The 21259-nt window shown below is 42.8% G+C and overlaps 1 protein-coding gene and 1 long non-coding RNA gene across 2 annotated transcripts in view; both read right to left on the bottom strand.

Moving 5' to 3' along the window:
• Positions 1-21259, bottom strand: part of LOC127588868 (E3 ubiquitin-protein ligase RNF43) — an 88557-nt gene that overhangs the window by 61857 nt on the left and 5441 nt on the right. The window lies entirely within an intron of this gene.
• Positions 3864-12133, bottom strand: LOC127588965 (uncharacterized). Its single transcript, XR_007959243.1, has 2 exons — positions 4858-12133; positions 3864-4053 (listed from the first exon to the last, which is right to left on the bottom strand). It is a non-coding gene; the product is annotated as an uncharacterized LOC127588965 (long non-coding RNA).

The following is a 21259-nucleotide window of genomic DNA, read 5'->3' as shown; positions in this document are numbered from 1 at the left end:
ACATATCTTCAGTCTTATTTGTATTCTTCAGGTGAGATGTGGTCATTCAATAGAAGACAGCAGTGTTACCAGGTCACAAATGCACATGCAAAGCAAACATTTCCACCCCCTCGGTCGAAACAACTCGTCATGTACAAAGTATATTTTATGTCTATTTTGACAACGCATTGCCGCTTCTTGTTAGATTTAAACATTAGTGCATCGCGCGCCAGGACGCTAGGTCCGATATTGTGTGTTCTCCAAGCCCAAAGCTCTCAGCGACCTGCCCTGTTCTGACACTCCCATTCAACTAGGCCAACCAATGAAGACATCACCACGCTGATTATTGGGCTCCAGAACCTTTACCTCATCTTTCGCCCCAACCCCCATTCTCTGCACCAGTTGGTTCCCACACTCCTCTTTTGCATCAGGCTATACTGCTCCCCAACGTTACCCCCACAAAGGGCCAATGAGCACTGACCTCGGCATGTAGAGGCTCAGTGTTCATGCTCAGCTTCATACGCACCAATTGTCAATCATGCACACCTACTCAATCAATGCAACTGCCCCCCCGTGCCACAATGCCATGACCAAACATTGGCTGAAAAACCCTCTTCGATGAAACTCATTGACAAAGGCAAAAGCATAATCTGTACCCACACAGTCAAATTTGAACTTGCGAGCAAGGACTAAGACTGTTAACATGCAAATTCTGGTTTCTCGTCTCCAAATCATCAGTTCATCTGCAAGCTCTGCAGGAGCCTGATAATGATCCTGATCTTTAGAATCAGGTCTGTTAGAGGAGAGAGGCATCAGAAACATTCAGGATACCGGCGCTCAAGGAACAGAGTTTGACACCTGTGCAAAGGTTGCAGTGCTAGTATATTTTCCCAAGTGTTAATGGAATCAACGACAGACATGGTGATAACTCCTTCTTTGAACTGCCAATAAGAGCTTTTGAAGCCAAAATCTGAATCATTTGAATACCTTTCCGTGGTGGAGGGCCTTTTGTGTATCCCAATGACCTTAGGAGTCAAGTCGCCCGGGGGCTTTTTCCCCCCACGGCAAAAAGATCCGACATGAGGGACCAGACAAAGCACGGCTCACAGACCCTACTTCTGAGAAATAAAAATATTGGACATTGTGAGGGAATTCCTGGCTTCCCTGCTAAAAAGCTGCATATGTACAGAATGAAAATTAAAACATGGGCTTTCACTTTTCCACCTACAAAGCACCTCAACGCTGACTCCTCATACACCTACTGATGACACAGCATCAATGGGAATTTGGGGTTCAGTACCTCGCTCAAGGACACTCGGAACATGGTCACAAGGGCCAGAAATCGAACCCACAACGTGCATCTTTCTAGCATGACAATGATTTACATTTTGAGTCATAACCACACAACACAAATGATGTTAAATGCTCTTCAGATGTTTCATTTCAACCCCTGGTCTAAATGCTCACACTCAATGGTGGTATATGGAATATTATATCAACTTAATTATACCTCAGGAAGCATGATTAACCCACATATGTGTCTTTTTTTTGTCATTCTAAAGAACCCAAGGGATTCCACTGTCAGTCATTTGATTTTCATTGAGTGAACTGAGCGCAGTCGAGAAAAACCATTGAGATCACATTTCCGTCATATTTTTCTGCTCCACCGGCTGCACCCTTCAAACTTTTCACAGAATGAAAAAAAGTGCCGCTGATCAAAGGAACTGCTGATAAGGGCCGACTGACGAAATCTGCAACTATCAAAGAGATGTTTATTCAGCATGACAACATCAGATAAGAGATCTAACAATATAAGGGATGACAGCAAAGTGTGCAAGAACTGAACCTATATACAATGAGAACACCGGGAGTTAAAACCTGTTTGCGACGCTACTGTACTTGACACCAACATTGGCAGTGGGAACACAGACCGTGATAAGCTTAAAGAACAAATGGAGGATGAATCAAACCTAAATACAGCACTGTATTTCCCCGCTTTTGTAAATAGCTGGACACAAATCGGTTTGCATTTTACTGACTGCTCATGAAGTTTCTTGTCACCAAGCGAAATCATTCCCCAAACACACAGGTGGACTGATCATCAGATCACATTTGATGAACCATTTGTATTAAAGCGAAGCAACAAGCAATGTGAACTTCAGACGTCACTTACAAAGAAATAAATAAACTTGCTCACAGTGCAGTTATTTTTTCAGTATTTTAGGCGATGCGCCACTGTACAGCACGGGAGTCAAACTCATGGCCCGGGGGCCAATTCCGGCCCGCCACATTATTTTATGTGGCCCGCAAAAGCAAATCATGTGTGTCGACTTGCATCTAAAATCTGTAACGACAGATTGTCATGTGTAATAAATAATGAGATTCTGCAAAAAATTTGTTCCCCTGTTTACACTCACTTGGAAAATAAAAAAAGGAATCAGTTTTGTATTATTTTGTCTTTTTTTGTTAGCTTTTCTTTTGATCGCGGCGTGGACACCCGCAGCAGCTCCTCTTGTTTTATGTTGAGAGGGTTAGAAATTTCATGTGTGCTGTATGTTACATGTTACACATACAGTACATTTGACAATAAAGTTTTATCCAATCCAATCAGTTGACTGATTTCAAAACTAGTAATCCATTAATTTAGTGTTCAAGTAATAATGTGATGAGATTAAAACATTTTAGTGATCATAAGGGCCCTCGAAGGGAAGACGTAACTCCAAAGTGGCCTGCGCCAAAAATGAATTTGACTCCGCCCGCTGCTACAGAGTATTTTAAAAATGCTTCATGAAGGAGGGGGGGGGTCTGAATTTTGGGGTACATTTATTTGACAGAAACCAAGAACGGTACAGCTCGGACTCGCACTCAAAATCCACGTTCCCTAATCGTGGCGATGTTAGGAAATACACTCTCAGCACGTGCTGCTTCACCGCGACCATTAGGAAATTCAAAGCTTTGCTCAAATATGCCGTTTGGTGATATCAGAGTCCTAAAAAAAAAAAATTAAAGGAGTGCCGTAGCCCAGCATGTCAGGCAGTACAGATGATAAACTAGCAATAGTTCACACATTGGTTGCCTTGACTCATGCCTACTTCTACTTTATTTTGCCAAAGAAAATGCAATGCCCAACCCTAGTTCTTAATCATCTCTCTTATCACACTAAAAGACACCTGTGTTTTAATGGCTGAAGACGCATACTGTATGTCGACATTTTGTGTCATTTCTATTTTAAGCCACTTTAAGTCTTTCAAATACCTCATTCATCATTGCCACTGTTCATACATCACCCACATCGAGTGTTCCCAAAGCACCACCAACAATCTACTGTTGCTTCATGATTGAATGAAGCTTGCTGATAGACTGCAGGTAAGACTACAGCCACGGTGCACTACTTTGTCAACACCGGAGCACACATCAGTGTCCGTGGAAGCCCCGCCAGGCAGCGTGTGGAGGGCGGTCTAGTGGAACACACCCCTACCTCTTGTGGCCAATGATCTACGAGAAAGAAATCTCCTTGAAAAATAATTGACAAGCCAAGGTTTTGAGTGTCGGCCCGAAGTTGTGTTGCATGCCCTGTGCAGATAGTGAAGCAGAACTCCCAGCTATGCTTGCCTCCTACAGTATGTCTCCACAGTATCCCATTCAAACCGCAACCACGCAACATTATATGGACTAACAAGGAAGCCTGGCATTCGGCCCATGCTATTTACTTTCCACTGTATTTATGATCCCTTGTCTATTCTGAAGCCAACTCTTCTAATGTTCCCCCTTTTGATTTGGCCGCTACATTCCTTTCTATTAAAACGGTGTGGAGCTTGACTGAGTCAATGATTGCCGGGACCTGTGCTTGAACTTTGAACCGGTAAGGCTAAACTATTCTCTCCTGTACATTGTGGTGTTGGTTGGGTTATGGTAAGAAAGGGACTTGGGCTGAAGGTTACTATGTGTTTTTTTACGATTCACACCATGAAGCTTCCCCAAAGCCTGGTCTGATCGAATCAGCAATGTCAACTTTTCACCTTTCCAAAAAGCAACGCTAGGCCGTGTGCCTTTTTGACGACTTTTTGCTGCCACCTTGTATATCAAAACAACAATCAACAGTTTCAAACTTGGGCCTTAAACTGGACAGTGATTTCAAACTCCATGGGCAAATTGGTGCCGTTGTTAAATCCAGCTTCTTTCACCTTAGACAGCTGGCCAAAATAAAACCTCTCCTCTCACATGAACACTTGGAGACAGTAATTCATGCCTTTGTCACATCCCGGCTCGATTGCTGCAATGCCCTTTACTTTGGAGTCAGCCAGTCCTCCATTAAGCGCCTTCAGCTGGTCCAGAATGCCGCTGCTCGCCTCTTGACTGGTACTCGTAAGAGGGAGCACATAACTCCTACTCTGGCATCCCTTCACTGGCTCCCCATTCATTTTGGAGTTATTTTCAAGATCCTCCTCTTTGTTTTCAAATCTCTGAATAATCTCGCGCCACCTTACCTCTCTGAGCTCATCCGCCCCTACACACCTGCCCGGCGCCTCAGGTCTGTGCACCAGACATTATTAGTAGTACCAAGAACTAAACTGAGGCTCAGAGGGGATCAAGCCTTTTCTGTTGCAGGTCCCTCTCTCTGGAATGACCTCCCACTGAACATTCGGCAAGCCTCCTCGCTGCCCATCTTCAAATCCCTCCTCAAAACTCACTTGTATTCTTTGGCATTCGACTCGGCATGACATAGATTTGTTCTTGGTTTTACTGTTCTGTGCTTTCTACCGTCTTTGTTACCGATTTGTCTTACTGTTTATTGTGCATGTTAAATTGCTCCATGTACAGCACTTTGTATGCAGCGATGGCTGTTTGAAAGTGCTCGAGAAATACTGTTGACTTGACTTGACTTGACAAAAGGCTACCAGACTCATCTTTTTCAGACTAAAAAGGCGGTGTTTATGCAAGTGGTCCCCAGAGAGGCACCAGGGCTTCACTGTTGTGAGATCACTCCCACCTGTGAAGATCAAATATGAGACATTTATTATACAGAGGGGAGTTATCTTGCCCTCCCTATCTGATGGGCTATGTAATGGAGAGGCCCTGGACAGATCCACTTTCACTGCCCTGAAAGGCTGGAGAGGTGACCCAAAAGGAAATCATTCTTCAAGAAAACAAAGGTGTCTTAGGCCCGAGGGAGCGAAAAGAAAAACTCTGAAGGGGGAAGAACTAGCCTCTCCAAGGTGATGACAATCATACAGGTAAACGGGAACCACTGGGCCGTTGGATGTACAGTGTGTGCTTGAAAGCTCAGATCACTTGGGAATTGTACCATCATCTTTTTTTTCGAAATACATCAGCAGCAAACTTTATTTTGCTTTACAAATTGCAGGTATGCCGTTTTGAAGATGCTATCTTAGGTATGGCAATTGAGAACAGATTCTCACTCGTAACTTGGCAGGAAAGTAAAACCAAAAAAGTGACCGGAGTAGATATACTTTGTACTTCACATTAGTCAGCTTCACTGAAGCAACATGTGAGCCAGTGTGTCCATCAAAGGATAACAAAATCTCACTTTCGGATCAGTCTGGCACACAACCACACACACACACACGCACTTCAGAGTGCCATTTGTTTACATATCACCGCGGAGAATCTGACTTCACATATATATCAACACAAAACTAGCGACACTTGAAAAGATGTGTTTACATGCCAACAAAGACAGCATGAGAACAGACTGAAGCTAATATGGGCGCACACCTGGCTGAAGTCGGATGAGGCTGCCACCTGATCGAATCAAGCGACATACTACACCATAGCAACCGCAGACGTGGACACAAACAGTAATCACATCCAGTAAGTAGTGCTCACTGAATTGTAACGCCAACCAACTCATTAAATGATGACGGCACGTCTTATCCACTACATCATAACATCCACATCAAATCAAGTCCCGGCCGAGGGTGATTAAATAAAATATATACATTTGAAATATTAACAATTACAGGGAGGGCCTCAATGAGAAAAATGTTTGACAATACCTTTACATACAGTTATACTCGAATTTCCCAAATTCCACACCATAGGTTCAAAAAACCCTCAGCGATGTGGTTTTTCGCCCTGACTGTGGAAGAGTGGTCCACCTCCACACCCTCACCAAATGTCTGAGGGGGGTGCGGGGGAATTTGCCCAAGCAGTCTCCATGTGTTTTGTGGACTCGGAGAAGGCATTTCGACAATGTCCCACTGGGAATCATGTAAGCGGTGCTGTGGGAGTCTGCAGAGAAAGACCCTCCGACACGGGCTGCTTAGTTCTTGTATGACCGGCGTCGGATTTTACACTACATTGCGTGCAGAAAGTCAAATTCATTTTCGATGAGGAATGGGATTTTCCAAAGTTTCCCCTTTGTCACTGATTATGTCCATAACTTTTTTTTTTTTTAGACAGAATGCAGCAGAGCCCTTCGGGAGTATAGTTTGGTTGCCTCAATATGACATTTTTTGTTTTTTTTGTATGTTAGTTTCATTTGGTTATTTGGGCTTCATCAAGCCCCCTCAACTCTCACTCAAGCGACTTGCTGCAGTGTGTGAAGCGGTTGGGATAGGAATAAGAATCTCTGTGTGTTTTGAAGCTCTCAATTTGCTCGTGCATCGACGTAGCCCACCCCACCCTCACCTATGATCACGAGCTGTGGCTCTTGACCGAAACCAGCCCCCCCAAAAAACATTTTGTGGATGTGTTTTGATGTTTGGGAACGTTTCGTGACAGTTATTCCATGCAAAGGGACCAGCCGCAAAATGTGAAGAGAAGAATCTGCATAGGTACTGGAAGTGAGCGGAACGGCGTTGTAATTGGAGCTTCCTCTTGTCTTCAAATGCCATATTCAGATAATGTAGACAGAATAACTGCAAAATGCTTTGGGGGAAAAGGGACAAAATATATATATATATATTTTTTTTTTAAATACCGGAAAGGAGATACAGTACGTATCGCATGCATTGGGCCAAATTGTCCGATGTCACAATTTGGTCCATTTCAAGTTTCTTCACAAGTCTATGCTATTTGTCAGTCCACACGCGGGTGTTATTTTGACACATTTTTGACCAATCGAAGTTTTGAAAATGCTTTGCCAACCGATGTGGAAGTTAAGATATTCAGAAATAAAACAAAAAGTGTTGACAAGGCTCCGGTGTTTATATCGGAAGATCACTATTCATAGACTGTGCCTTGTTGCCTTATGTAAGAGGAGATGCTTGGCATTTTACTTTACGAGCAACTACATCCGCTCACATCACGGGTAGACGGCAGTATTTGACCTAAGTCAGGTGTCATAAGTAGACCCGCATACATTTCACCGCATTGCTTTTGACTTTTCAATTTGCTTTGATTTTCATTACTCCTTGTCTCATTACACTGGTCAACAGCAAATTGTGTCGGCGATGGCTTTATTTTCCCGCGGCCATGGCCAAACGTTTTGAAAATGACACAAACATTACATTTCACAAAGTCTAACGGCCTCATTTTTTTTTAAATGATTGTGATTTGCATGTACCCCAGAATGTTTGGAGGAGTGATCAAGATCAATTGCATTCATTTTCCAAGTCCCTCTTTGCCATGAAAATGAACTCAATTGAACTTCAAGGTGAGAATTTCAACTGATGTGAGCAACTCCCATTCAGGGGCATCTTGGATTGAAATTTTTAAATAAATTATTGACCAGTGTTATCTTTCTGTCATGTCACTTGATCATCTACAGTTCATAAAACAGACATGCGCGCGTGCCGTATCGCGCATCATTTTTACTGCCTGGCCTGAAAACGAAGGCTGGATTTGAAAGAGATTCTAAAAAGACGTGTGGGGGGAGGGCTGTACCTGCCAAGTGCAGTTTCACCAACGTTTATGTTCAAGGGAGTAGCAAGGGGGGCTTCGGAGAAAGAGTTGCGAGAAAACTACAAGGAGTGTTCTCTGGTGCCAGGTATGGTCTTAGGGTTGAAATTGTGGCCTTTTGGAAAGCTTCCAGAGCTCGTCGTGCAGGTCTCCTTTGATAATGGGCCACAGTATGTGTAAGAGTGTTGGGCTGAAGCCAAGATACACAGCCTTTTGGTAATAGTTAACAGAGTGGGCAAACAGTGGAACTCGGCGGCATGGAGGTAGGTCAGAGAATCGCGCTAGAAGAAATGCTCACACCCCCTTTTCCTTCAAGCCCGACCTTTTGTCCCTCGCTCGCTCACTCTCGGATTGATCTGGCAGAGCACCGAGCGCTTGGCTCATCTCCCGACTCTTGGGTTTGGACATAAACAGGCTGCTGACTGATATAGGACAGCGCTGTAACTAGCACTCAGCAACGCTTTCCCCATAAAATACAGTAGGAATTTAAGGATATAAACAGTGTACTGACAGAAGGGAAGAACAACACAGATGCAATGTCAGACTGAGTCAAGAAAAAAATAAAAGACCAAGGCAGGTCGAGACCACCTCAAGCCCCACCCTGTATGGATGTAACATTTGGAGAAAACAACAAAACGTGAGGAATATGGTCCCAAAAAAAAAAAACTTTAGGAGATGAAAAATCAGCCAAATGACTTTTGCTAAATACTTTCCAAATCATTTCTCTGTGAACTTTGGCTGGAAAAATATGACATACAGTATGCGATACTTCGGCATACCAAGAGATTTTTGGACAATTCCACGCTCCCAAATTTTTGGGAAGAGTTCGGAGCTGGCCACTTTGTCTTTCCACATGGTCCATAAAGACATGGATGACAGAGTCTGGTGTGGATGAGTGGCCTGCACAGAGACCGACATCAACCCAACATCATACCTTCGGGAAAAATTAAGAGCCGAGACTGAGAGCCATGTCTTCCTGGCCAACGCCAGGGTGTGACCTCACATATGCACTTCTGGAAGCAATGGTCAAAAATTCCCATAAACACACCCCGAAACCTTGTGGACAGCCTTCCCAGAAGAATTAAAGTGAGTTACACAGCTTGATCCGTGCAATCATTCTTCATATGAAAATGTATGTTAAGAACGGCGGTGACTTCTGCGTTGGCTAAATAGCGGCTCCTAATTTGTGCTATATTTGCATACGAGTCACACATACTGCCTTTCGGCTTTGGAAAATGTGATTAGGACTTAATGTCAGGATGGGAGCATGGTGTGTCATCTGGATGTTAAGTGACTATTTGTGGCTGACGATGTCCCATCCCATTTGGCAGAGAAGAGACATTTTATGTTGTTTCTCTTGCCGCAATGTTAGCCTGCCATGGTGATTCGATGAGGTCACATCGACTCGGCTCGGGAAGGAAGTGCTGTGCCTTTCGCGTGTACTGTAAGTGCGGGTCCCACCACCAGACATCCCAAGGACTTCGGCGATAGGCATGTCATTAACTAAGCTTGCGGCAACCTGCTGCGCTAATCTCGGAGCGCGCAGACCAAACACCAAAACCGCTCACGGCTCTGCTATGGTCCTCAGAGTTCTTTAACTTTCGACGACATTGCTGCGTAAGGCTGCTGAGCCCGAAACGAGCAGCTCGAGACACCCTGCTTCAGTCCTGCGCAAGGAACGCGAGGGTTCAAATAGGAGAGGATACAGTCATGCAGTCAACAATGATCAAAAAAATGATCCGATAGGACTCGATACAATCCTAAAAAAAGACATGGCGCACACACACACACACACACACACACACACACACACATTCTTGCACTGCACTGGAGTAGACCCTGCAGTGAAGGTTATCAGGTGAGCGGTCCTAGCAAGATACCATGGCCTGCTCTTTCAAATACAGACTGCCTTTTGAGCCGCGTCGGGATGAACCGAGTTTTATTTTAACGCCGTGTTGGGAGTCAAACACACGGGTTATGCAATCAAAATATACAGGAACTGATAGTCTATCATTTCCCTTGCAAACTGCAAGCCTGTGGTCAAGGTTATTATGAAGCAAAGAATTTGAGCGGGGAAGACAATGCATAATCTAAGCGACCTTTGATCTGTCTTCTTCTGCACATATTACGAACATTTTGTGGCTAAAAAACCACGGCAAATTTGTTTTGAAGTATGTACAGTCGCTAGGTGGTTAACAAGTCTCTGCCGGGACAGTCCTTCAAACATTATACAGTCATAACTCGGTTTTCAACCATAATCTGTTCCAGGAGGCTGTTTGAAAACTGATTTGTTCGAAAACCGAAACCATACTCTTTTAAAAAAAAAATCTTTATTGAACACGTCTGCTCACAATGGAACGTGACACGAGGAAGCGTCACTTCCGCGTGTAAGGAAGGCGAGAGGAGTCAAGTGGCGCATTCAAGTGCGCTCAGTTTGGTCGAGAACCGATTTTCGGTCGTAATCTGAGGCATAAAAAAAAAATTAAAATTTTGGGTCGAAAACCAATTTGGTGGAGAACAGAGATGGAAAACCGAGGTTTGACTGTACGTATATCCGCTTCAGATCCATCCATCCCTGCGCCAATGATAAGACCAACTTAGATTCGCTCATTCATGAGAATTATCCTTAACGTCAGTGTAAAATGAAAAAGCCATGAATCCATCACCGAGAGTATACAGATTGATTTCCTCTCATGTTTTTCACTTGGACACAAGTTCCCCCCCTCCCCCTTGCCCAAAGCATTTGTAAACATACACGTACAACATGCATACGGTTGCGAACGGATGGATTTACATTTCCGGCGCTAAAGCTATTAACAGTTGACAGAAATGCACACGGTTGTCATCAGACAGTCGTGATATTCTTCATTTAGAATATCACGGCGTGTCGCTGACAGACGGAACAAGTGTTGTACGAGGGCTGAGTGTTGAACGCAAGGAGCTCTCTCCCGCCTCTCACACAGCACCCAAAACAGAGGTCTGTCAGCATTCCGGTTGGATGCCAAGGTATTTACTTTGGAGAAGAGAGGGAGGCACAGCGAGGGACTTGCTTCTAATTACAAGCACCCAGTCAGGAGGTCACGGCCAATTGGAACAAGTCTCCCAGATACGCAGTCCTCTCTCCTGATACCTTTCAGACACTAGGCTGGCTCTAGTTTAGCCTCAGTTGTTTTTGGAGCATGTGACAAGGTCACACTGCCACGCCGAACCAGCTCTTCCAATAGAAGACCGACAAATAGGAGGAGGCGGCACTGTTGTGACAGACAAGATGCGTTTGCAGTCAATGGTACAGAGTAGTCCTCGGGATAGAACCCTGAACCAATTTGTCGGAGTACACAAGACAGCAAAGGCCAGGGAAGTTTTGCCTCCTGGTTCGACACTCATCGGCATAACACACGAAAGAATACAGAAAGGAAAAAAAAAAATATTCAAAATTCATCAATATTTCCCTGAAACACCGGGATTAACCAAATTCGCCAGGTCTCTTCACAGGCATAACAAATGATTTGCAACATTTTCACAATGGGATACATCCAAGAAGTGATGTAGCTGTGTGTTTGTTTGTTTATTGAACATAAAACGTATACAGTAATAATTTGACAGAAAATAAGGTAGATAAAAAAGTAAAAAGAAAGACAGTTATTATGTTCAAGGGAGTAGGATGAAGTAAAAAACTTATCTAGTCCTACCCCGTTATGTGTTTATATCTACTAAATCATTTTTATATCAATCAGAAAAGAAAAAGTAAGAAGAAGTCTCCATTAAGGCTCATGCTTAACCGCGATATTTTTACAACTTTTGGTTTGTATCGGGATTATATACATCCTCACCCTGGCACTCTTGTGTCAATTTTCTCTTGTATTCATAGTGGATATTTCAATACCTTTCTCTATTTATCAACTTAGCTCTGATTTATCATTATATTTAATGTTTAGAATTTATCATTTTAACTCTGATTGATGTAGGTTGTTTGTACTATTTTTTGGAATTTGTTTTTGAACTCAGCAAGCGATATACTCATTTTTAGGTCCGTTTCGAGATTATTCCACTGATTAACACCTTTGCTAGATACACTTCTTTGCTTGATGTTTGTTCTTGTTTTGAGTTTTTTGAATAAGTTGGTACCTCTTAATTCATAGTTGCTTTCTCGAATTTCGAAAAACTTCTGAATGTTTTGGCAGAGCAGGTTATTGTGTGCTTTGTACATTAATTGGGTGATTTTAAAGTCAACCAGGTCATAAAATGTCATCGCATTTAATTTGATAAATAGTGGATTTGTGGGTTCCGTATATTTTGATCTATTAATAATTCAAATTGCTTTTTTGTAGTTTGACAATAGGGATTGTGTTTGTTTTGCAGGCATTTCCCCATATTTCCACGCAGTAGGTCATATATGGTAATAATAATGAAGTGTATAATGTGTACAAAGATCTCTTATTTAGCACTTCCTTGGTTTTGTAGAGGATCCCTACGGTCTTGGCTATTTTTCTTTTTACGTTATCGATATGTGGTTTCCAACATAGTTTTGAGTCCATTACTAATCCGAGAAACTTGGTTTCATACGCTCTTTCTATTTCAATTGAGTTTACCATAATTTTAGCTTGGTGTTTGATTGGTCTTGTGCCAAAAACAATTAACTTCGATTTTTTTCAAGTTAAGTGACAATTTATTTCTGTCGAACCAGTTTTTTAATTGCTTAATTGAAGCTGTTGCTTCCACGTAAACATAAATGGGCCTCCAGACCCAAGATGATGGATGACCTCTTGTTTAAATCCCTTCCAAGAGACCAGGAGGAGGAAAAGAAAAATTACATGTTAACACCAATTTTTTCCAAGTTCATTTCAAAGTGCATTGGCGCACGGGTCATTATGCTTTTAAAAGCCTCATCGAATCAAAACGCTTGCCGCAAGATGTGTTTGGCATTCGGTGGTGTGATTTTGCCTACATCTACACAGGGGATTTCCAACGCGTGATGCGTGTGTGTAATCCATCTTTCCGTTTCCCCATTCATGATCGCTGTCCTCTATCGCTGTATTAATGCTGTGCTTGCCTACTCTCTCGTATTGCCGTGAACTCTTATTAAAAAGTGCATGACTCAAAGCCTCAAAGGTGGATTCCCCCCGCCCCCCCCCCGTCTCTCCTTCATGACCTGCTTGTCTTTTCCTGATAGAAATTTATAATCTGTGCATGTTTTCATGTATATCAACTTTCTCCAAGATTTCAATGTTATAATATATGTTATCCTGCACGTCATTCAAATCTCCAAATTGAATTGGCTAGCTCAAGATTGCCAGCATATGGCAGTAAGGTTGTAGGGAAGTTTTGGTTTAAAAAAAAAACCTGCAACACTTATTCGTTTTTGTACTAATTGCTTCTTCTGAAAATGTCTTCCACATCAAAGTAAAATGGTGACTGCTTGGAATACTTAACTCAATCGAAGTGAATCGGAAATAAATCTGGGCCCTTGTGAATCGAATCAATTTTGGAAATCTGAATCAATTCCTCGCCGTACTCGGCAACGGTAAAGATGATTTTTTTAGAAATTAGTGTGGACGAAGGCTCATCCCTGCCGGAACTTTAATGTATGAAGAATCCAAGAATTTTTTTTACAAAACCAGTAATTGCCCATTTTTTTTTTCCTCACCAAAAAAGCTGAATAAAATACTATTAAAACGACACCAAGTGACGCTATAAATAAAACCAAAACGACTATTACAGAGAATATGTGACATGAACACAACACTGCAGAGTGTTCTGCAGATGTTTCCACATAATTTAAGACCATCTTGAATGTGCAATAAATAATAGCGTTGTAAGTGCAATTTGGGGTCGAAACAGAACCACGACTGTGACTGCGTGCCAGGTTTAGCGCTGAAAAACTGAAACCAAAACCAAAAGGGTTCCCATATTAACCAAACCATCGATCATGCTACGGTCATTGCGAGGTTCAACTTAGAACAGGGTATTTATTGTACATGCTACAACTCGGCAGGGCAACTCCTCTCTACAACGGTGCCATTGTTATTCATGCTAGCATACATTTGTGTTGTAAGCCTGACTGTGTCTCTGCGTACAAAGCAGGGTTCAAATGAGCATCCTAGGTCCATCCAACAATGAACTTGTTAGTTCAACATGGCACTCTCTGAGGTCACGTGTTGATGAAACATCTCTACGCGTTTTAGTTTGTCCTTTTATGGCTTTTCACATTTTGTTAGCATAAAGCTAGCATCTTGTTATTAAAGGCACATGATTGGAATGAACATGGTTTTTTTTTTGTTGTTGTTTTGTTTGACAATGCTGCGATTGGCTGGCAACTGATCCAGGGTGTCCCCCGCCTACTGCCCGAAGACGGCTGGGATAGGCTCCAGCACCCCCCGCGACCCTAGTGAGGATTAAGCGGTTCAGAAAATGGATGGATGGATGGATGTTTGACAATGTGTGTCATTTATGCAGTGAATTTCAAATGAAAACAGGCACTAAAGAACACTGTAATAGGAATTTTAAAATTAAAGCAGGTGAGAAGGGGCAAGACTGTTGCGATTTTAAAATATTTTTGTCGTCTTTTAATTTTTTTTTTAAATACAGTGCCTCTATGTTTTGGAATTTCAACTCTCGCCCGTGGGTTTGGCCCTACGACGAACCGGGGTTCGCTGTATTTCCATTACCTGACTGGTTCTCACCAATGTGTTACTGTTAGAGGAATCTATGAGCTTCATTTAAAAGTTTCATTTAATCTGGGCACATCTAAACGTTTGGGTGCATATCCAGCACCCCCAAATTCCTGTGCATCTGGCCGGCGGGCTGTTAAAGTCCACACTAACACGTTAATACAGGTGGGCGACCACAGGGGAGAACGCGCAACTTGGTCACAAAAGGGGAATGAATAATTCGGGAACAGCGGTTGAGCAACAAAAGACGAGTTGAGAACACCCGTCGCGCCCAGGCGACATTGGCCATCCGCAAAGTCTGCAACATGTTAATTTGATGTAGACCAGACAGAAAAGGCGCCAATGTACTGATGGTTCAAGTTTGAAAAAACAGGTAACCAATCACTACCGAGGGCCTGACCGGGGGTGCTGCATGCAAATATCGGGGGCAGTGTTGTTCTTGTATTTTGCATATGTTACAATAAAATGTCGAACTCGCGGAGACGGGACTTTGAGTGTGATCGCAGAGCAACTAACCGTCGTTCGCTCTCAGAGGTCCGCTTCCGCCGATATTGAAGACAATTTTCCTTTGTGCCGAATCGTTTCTTTAACTTTGTCTGAGAAAATCTCTGACAGTTACTAAAATTAAAGCCTTTAGGGAACCCAACAGTATTTCTGTTTTCTGTATGGAGGTGACCATGTGACTTCTGGAGGCATGAAGCATTTCTTGTTAGGAGTGTGATCCACTCAGACCTGAGGTTACAATGTGGCCTTTGTAGTCAGGCAACACTGGAAGATCGGAGTCACTTTGATCCCACTTAATAGTTTAGCGACTTATCTCAGTGTAGGAGTCATTCATGCCTCGTGTGTGCGTACACGCGCACTCAAAGACTCACTGGTGCTTGTACACACATCTGTTAATGAAAAAAAAAAGAAATCATCTCACAGGTGGAAAGTTCTTTCTCTTGGATGGCTGAGCCAAGCGTTCAAGCAGAAAAAAGAAGAGACTTCACTTCCACTCAGACTGCTTTGAGCTGACTCCAGATTTGGCTCTGTGTGCAGTAGCTCTCCGCCGTGCTGGCCCCTAATTTACTCGTCATAAACACGGAGTACAAATAGCTTTAAGCATGTCAAAGAAGAAGCAAATAACTGGAAATTATACCGCCGGGACATTTTTTTATATATTTTTTTCGAATTCAACAAAAGTCAAACAAATAGTCCAAAGTGAAGGAGCACTGGGGAATCTGAGAGAGGGAGGGAGTTTGTCACAGCGTATTTATCGGGAATGGTGATGACTCTTTTCCTCCAGCCTCTCAGCAAAATAAGAGCTTCCTGCCTTTTGAGTGCATGTGGCCATTTTTGCCCTTGAAACTGAAGCACCCGCAGTGAATTACAACCAAGAGCTGTCAAGTAACAGGAGAAGGCTGCTTGGGACGGAAGGAGGTGAGGAGGAGGAATTGTTGGGAGAAAGAGTGGGGCAAGTGGAGCAAAGAACAACGGCAGAGCCACTTTGCCTTTGATGTTGGCTTGGAGCAGAAAAGCCATTATTTTTGGAGCACGCGCTTTAAAAGAGAGGGCATCATTTACAGGGATGGGCAACTGGCGACTGTGGCCTGCGACCACATTTGAAGTGGCCCCTTGATTCATTTTTTAAATTTTGGGATTTTTTTTATTCTTTTTTTAACAAACCTCGAAAACGCGCGCGCGCGCACACACACACACACACACACACACACACACGTTTAATATTCAACATATGGCGGCTGGGCCTGCGACCATACCACATGCAAATATGTGAATATGCAGGGGTGGACTGTCATTTTAAGTGGTACTATAACCAATCACCACTAGATGGTAGACATGTCTTGGTTGTGCCATTTCATCATGAGTGGACCCAACATTTTTTGGCAGACATAAAAGGGTATATAGGAAAAATGTACCTCAACAAGGACATTTTTGAGTGAGTTTATTTTTTATCAAAGAATGAACAAAATGACGTTTTGCACTTAATATTGGTTTCTTGTGCTGTTTGTGAATGATTATTTTTATGCAAGAGTGCCCTTTGCTTTGGGGGGAATAAAAACTCAGTACTCTATGTGGTTATTTTGTCATTTGCTTCAAACAATTGGTCATCGAGTCAAATTAGTGGATCCTTGATAAATGCACTGAAAAAATGTATTATCAAAAACGAAAAGTGTTAAGGGCAGGTATTTTGTCCATATTTAAATTGGCATTTTCGTCATCTGGTGCGTGATTCTATCTGGCCACCCCAGTAGCACTGATGAAAAATTGTGACCCTCTCCCATCCCCCCCCAGCATTTAAGTTGCCCATCCCTGATTTTGGTCACTCCAAAGTCAGTTGGCTGATTTAATTCGGTCAATCGATTGCACAAAGACAAGCATTAATGTGGACGTTGCACTATGGTGTGATTTGGCAATGCGCTTTACGAAGGCACGCTCAGCTCCCACCATATTTACTGTTTTCCTTTTTTGCCTTTATTTTTATGGGCTAAAGTGATTTTCAGACTAATATTCGCAGTAATTGTGGCTACTCCCGCATCGACCCCCAAACCTAACTCAGTTGACAAATTAACAAATTGTGGTGGTTTAGTGGCCATAGAACAGAAACGAGAAGAACATCAGTAAGTTTAACCTTGATTAGAAATATTAACCATCATCTTTTTATGAGCACATTTTAAAATATTTTTTTTCAGATACATCATTCTCAAATCTCTATTTTAAAATGTTGAACTTTTTGGATGCACAAGTGGAAATTTTCCAAAAGTTCTTTTCTAATATGAAATTGGACAAAATAATCTTCCTTGCACTAACGGTGTTTTTTTTTTTCCTTTTTTTAAACGCCTTGTAAAGTGGCCAGCATAGTATGCAAGTGATTGACACATCTGCCTCACAGTTCTGAAGCGGTGGGTTTGAATCTTTGCTACAGGATAACTCTTTTGATTTAACATTTACGTTTCTCCAGGCACTCCCACTTACTCTGACATCATTAAACACTCTAAATTGCCACTCGCCTTCAATGTACCATAAATATTTATTTGTCTACTGTATATCTGCCTTGCTATTGCCTGGTGACCTCTTACTCAAAGTAAACGAGGACTGCCTCAGGTTCACGTGCAACCCTTCTGAGAAGCGAAATACAAAGTAGATGACTAATTTATATGTAGTATCAGCCCCCGGCCCCCCACCCCGCCCCCGCCCCGCCTTTTAACCAAAATAGATAAACAGTCACCAGAACGTCAATATCAGAAAATACAAACAAGTCAAGCAAATACCGACAGATGTTTACATCACTGAATCCCCGGCTGCCCCAAATTCAGGAGCTGAGAATAAACTCACCCGGCCCAATAGAGAACGTGGCTGTCAAACTGGATGAGGAGTATGAAAAACCAGAAAGAACGTATTGTGACGAGAGAATTCCAGACATGTTCTAATGATTTAAAAAGGAGGCCTGCAGGATTGAGAGACCTGCCATGTTTCCCTCCCATTCCTGACTCTTCCAGTGCCATCAGAAACATCTTAACGGCCATCTTTTGTGGAAGAGGGCTGACGGGAGAGCACTCGGCCTGCTTCCTGTGCTGCAGACTGCGGGATCCCCGGACTGCCATTAATCCACTCCGGTCTTTATGGGGCACACGCACATCGTGGTGCGTTCTAGGCAATGCCAAGTCGAGGGCGACAGAAATGTAATAACAGGCTGAGCCAATAGCCATACGGAAACAGACGTCAGTATGTGAGTGAACTTTATTTGGCCTTCAAAAGGAATGTGTACAATCACATAATGCCGTATGATGATTTAAAAGGTTGACCGTTGTCCCTGAATGGCCCTTTGGTGGCAATAGCAAACGTAAAACTGCATCATTGTCAATTTTTGTTTTGTTTTTTTGGTTTCAAAATTGCCACCACAGCTTCGAAAAAAAGCAGACAGATTAATATGGAAATTGAAATTGGTATGGAAAGCAGCAATAAATGTGTAGCTTTATCCCTTCATCTTTTTATTCATCCAAATTGCAGCCGTGGCGATTTGAAAAGAGCATTCTACTAGATCGCGACCCGAATTTGATGATTCGTGCAGTCCGAATTTCAATTGCCCATCAACTTCTGCGTGCATTTGAGGAAAACATTGCAAATTGGTGCCATTTGCGCTACGTATGCCATTATTAAGCCACGCTATGCTAAGCAGCTGCTCCCAGCATTCTTGCAGTGTGCAGCCATGGGGGGGGCCCTGGACAGGCTTTTATCTCATCCAGGGAGATAGGAAGTATGGACAGGAAATCTTGAAGGAGGGGGAGTCGAGGGCCCATATGGGAAGCGCAGTGTAAACACTCTTGGTTTTTAATCATCCCAGCTCACGTTCAGAACTGGACACACTTTGATGTCGTCCCTCAGAGCCCCCTCCGCCCTTCTCATCCCACAATCCCAAAAGGCCTGCGCAGATGGTCCGAGAGGCAAACATGCGCCACAGTAAAGGCCGCGATCCGGACTCAGGCAACGAAAAGGAGGTGCTCAATACCCTACAGGACATTGAGAAGGCTTCAAAGAATGCGAAGTGGTACAGAGTTAACTGGAAACCGCCTGGTGCGCTTTAATTACAGCATCGAAAAGGCGCAAGGGTCAACTCTCCAAAATACACAGACCCAGAAAGCCAGCTGAAAGTTTGAGTTTACAAAAACTCAAAGCGCTTAATAGCTTTCACAATGTTTAGCCTCCCCTAATTGGCACAAATCCCATTGGAAGATTGAACTCCTATCATTCCCTCAACAAAAGTCAGGACATCGCCGTTGGTACTCTCAAGTTCAAAGGCATCCCAGAAGTCTTTGCACTTCTTCGACGGCCACCATATAAGCTGTGTGTCTGGAAAGGGGATACAGTCGAAAATGCCTCTGTACTTTCTCCTAATAGAGTTGCCAGACTCGGGCCAAGTGCTCCAATGAACATGTCCATTCAGGGGACAGGGCACATGTGCAACGTGGCCACTGTTTAATAGACCACAGGGAAACGTGTACCAAAGTAAGGCCTGATGACTGCAATACACAGAAAGGACGTGGGAATCTAGTCAATCGATTGTAGACTATATTCAATGTTCCAAAGCTACACGGGTGCCTTGACCTGAGTTGAATTTGTTCCATGCCCAAGCTAGTAACTCTCTTTACCCCTATATATCAATATTCATCCATCCATCCATCCATCATTTTCCACTGAAATGAATTGAAATGCCATTCATCTGTTAAAAAAAAGTCAACACCTTTAACAAAGGAAAACAGCATTGAATTGTAAGCAATAAATGAGAATATAAAGAAATAAGTTGTTAAAAAAAGTCATGACAACAATCTGTGTAGTATTAAGGGGCGTGCAAATGAAAAGTGCCTTCTCCATTCATGATGTGCCGCGCTCCAAAGCCGTTTACAAGGTGCGAATGTGTATATATTTTTTTCTGCACTATAAGGTGCTCCGGAGTATAAAGTGCACCTTCAAGGAACGGCCCATTTTAAAACGGTTTTCATTTTACCGCGTTATAAGGCACATAGAAACAAAAATATTGGCTGAGGTTACATTATGCATCCACTAGATGGAGCTACGCTAAAAGAATACAATACGGCTTTATTTATATAGTGCTTTTTTCCCCAGTGTGGGACGAATAAAGGATATCTTATCTTTCCCAACCACTGCAGCTGAAGCAAAGCGCTTTACGCAACGTTTAAAATACTGCGTCCAAGAAATCTGAATATTGATCCATATATAAAACGCATCGCATTATAAAGGCGCAGTTGGCTTTTAAGAAAATGGAATGCTTTTGGGTGCGCCTTATAGCGCGGAAATACGGTGTGTGTGTGTGTCGAGAGCTATCTATCAATTTATTTATTGATGGATAGATCTTCATGAAATGTAATCTCTTAAAGGTTCTCTAAATGTTCAGATATGTAAAATGTTTTGTTTAGCAGCAATAAGAACTCAAAGTATCCATCAAATCGAAGTTGGCATGCACAATAGCAATACAGGGAGTCCTCATTGTGCAAAGGAGTTCCATCCCAACGGTGGTGGTGGTGTAGTGGGAATATTGCCACATATGCTAAGACAATAGTAAAGTCATATTTATATAGAGTAAATATTCGTCAACAAAATGCTCCTGGGTTATGAATTTAAAACAAAAGAAAAAGGAGGTTACGCAACGTCGACCTATGTCAACGTCATATGGCGGTTGTCGCAAACCAAGGAACTGCGCCCCACCCCAATATTTGTAAATATAAAAAAATCAAATGTCAAAAAAGCCAAACGCCAATCCGGGCTCCACTTTTTGTGTCTAACTGACAGTAAGCCAAGAGTAAAGCCGCATTATCAGGACAGACTCAACGCGAGTGCGAGGAGTGAGTGCGCATCGGAGGACCCCCTCGTCTCTCTTCCACCGCAAGGCAAGAATATAAAGCCGCAGCGTAAAGCGGCTTGAACAGGCTCTTGAAGACCTGTTGGAACAAGCCTGAGCGGTGACAAAGAGCATCCTGCAGCGTCTTGACAAAAACGGGGCCTTCCTCACCACGGACAGGACCAATTGTGATCAAGCTCTTCTTTGTATTCCTTACATTGTACGGTAAGTCGCTGAGACTCGCTGACAGCAGCTTTGACACACCAATCATCTCTCGCTCCATATTTCTTTATTTATTTTTACAGAACATTTCTGTTCACAGATTTCAACTCCTTTGTGAACTTTTAAACGAGGACTAATAAGGAATGCCGGAATTCCCGGAGCGCATTTG

Source organism: Hippocampus zosterae, chromosome 16 (assembly GCF_025434085.1).
Source record: "Hippocampus zosterae strain Florida chromosome 16, ASM2543408v3, whole genome shotgun sequence".
Taxonomy (NCBI): Eukaryota; Metazoa; Chordata; class Actinopteri; order Syngnathiformes; family Syngnathidae; genus Hippocampus; species Hippocampus zosterae.
Note: the sequence above shows the minus strand (reverse complement) of the source record. Positions and strands in the feature narration are given on the sequence as shown.